Source organism: Palaemon carinicauda, chromosome 1 (assembly GCF_036898095.1).
Source record: "Palaemon carinicauda isolate YSFRI2023 chromosome 1, ASM3689809v2, whole genome shotgun sequence".
NCBI classification, from domain to species: domain Eukaryota; kingdom Metazoa; phylum Arthropoda; class Malacostraca; order Decapoda; family Palaemonidae; genus Palaemon; species Palaemon carinicauda.
The window spans coordinates 174,702,461-174,704,648 of record NC_090725.1 but is presented as its reverse complement, the minus strand read 5'-3'; positions in this window follow the sequence as shown (position 1 = coordinate 174,704,648).

Genomic DNA, 2,188 nt, shown 5'->3' with positions numbered 1-2,188 from the left:
CATTTTCTATCCAATCCCAGGTGAATGGTGGCCAATGTGTTTCTTGACAGGTCATTGGCTACGGGATTAATTTTACCAGGAGGTGTTGCAGGGTACAATTGTATTCAGCCACAGCGGAGAGATGTCGGCGTTGATGAGCGGACCAGGCCTCGAACTGTCTAGTAAAGGAGTGCACCAGAAGCATGTGGTCCGTTGTGAATGACGAAGGGCATACCTTCCAAGAAGTGGCAAAAGTGATGGACAGCCAGGTACACCGCCAGCATATTGTGGTCGAATGCAGAGTAGTTGGATTCAGCTTTGGACAGTTTCTTACTGAAGAAGGCCAATGGTCCGGGCGAGCTATTGACCACCTGCTTGAGGACTTCCCCAATTGCGATGTTGCTGTCATCAGTGGAGAAAAGGAGAGGCGCGTGTGGCACAGGAAAATTGAGAGGAGCGATGTTTGATAGGTCATTCTTTGCATTGCAAAAGTCATCTTCTTGAAATAGGTCATTCTTTGCGTTGCAAAAGTCATCTTCTTAAAGGAGACCACACTTCAGGTCTTTTGGCTTTCCCTCGAGGGAGGCATAAGGGGAGAGGTACAAGAGTGGTGGCAATTTCAGGGGGGAAACGGTTAATATAGTTGAACATGCCCACGAACTCTTGCAGTGCTTTGACGGTCAAGGGTGTGGGGAGGCTCTGAATGGCTGCTACCTTCTCAGGGAGGGGCTTGACTCCTTCAGGAGTGATTCAGTGCCCCAAGTATGATACTTCATGGGAGCCAGATTTACAATTGTTGTACTGGGTTACAAGACCGTTCTGTTGTGGGCAGTCGAGCATGATACAGATATGACGGAGGTGTTCCTCTTTGTAGGAAAAGAGAACAGATATGTCGTCCACATAGCATACACAAAAGGGGAGGTCTCTTAAAATGCCGTCCATGACACGTTGAAAAGTGGCCCTCGCATTACGAAGGCAAAAACAGGAGTAATTGAATGTATATGTACCGAAGGGGGTGGTGATGGCAATCTTGTGGATGTCTTCTGTGTTCATGGGCACCTGATGATACCTCTTCAGGAAGTTGAGCGTGGTTAAAACCTCCGCTTTGTGCAAGTAGGAGGACACTTCAGCAATGTGTGGGAGGGGGTACTGATCCATCTCTGTCTGCATGTTCAATCCTTTGTAAACCCCACATTGATGCAGAGAGCCATCTTTCTTCAGGACGATGTATAAGGGTGATGACCATGGGCTTGAGGCCTTGAAGCAGGTCCCTTTCTTCTACTTCAGCGAACGTTTGTTTTGCGGCTACTAAACAATCCAGTGCCAGACGTCTGAATCTGGCAAACACTGGGGGCTCTGTCGTCTTGATGTGCTGATAAATACAGTGTTTCGCGGGAACCTTAGGTGTTTGCCAAAGTTCTGGATGGAAAACTTCCGGGTACAATGTGAGGAGGTGGGCGTGTGCAGCTTTGTGTGCGCTAATGTGGAGAGCGAGGTTGTAGTGGCCAGGTTAGGGAGGCGTCGAGGCGAACGAATCTGTGTTGACTAACTGCTGGTGAGAGACGGGGATTAAAACTAACTTTGTTTTGATGCAGCATGAGTAAAAATACAAGCTGTTGCAAGCAAGAACGGCAAAAAAAAATCAAACAAAATGATTTAAGTACATACAGGAATTGATAGGTTATCAGTGCGAGGGGAGACTGATAACGATAATGTACCAAAAACAGATATACCTATACAGTGTGCGAGCATGTGTGATAAACATGCGGTACACCAGGAAGAAGTCATAGCCAAAGAACTCATAATCTGTAAAAAGAAATTTCACGATTTGGGTGTCAGTAAAGGAATTATAAACTGGGTACAATTTATACTAAATAAAATTCGATTATCGTAGAATGAAAATATGTGAGAATATTAGAACTTGCGTTTTATTTAATGATTTCTAAGTGGTCAAACGTAAAAGTGATTTTTTTACATTTTAGTTTAACCTTGACATATATTGTTAAAATGGCCATTAAAACAATTAGAGAATATGATATCTTTACTTGAAAATATAGAAAAATATGGTACATTTTATGGAGTAAAATAAAACAGACATTCCAACATATATTTGACCTATGTTAACGAAATGGCCCCAGACATATACAACTCGCATGGTTAAATCTGTCTCCCAAAGTGGAGGAAAGGTATGTCAATATTAGCGTGTTAT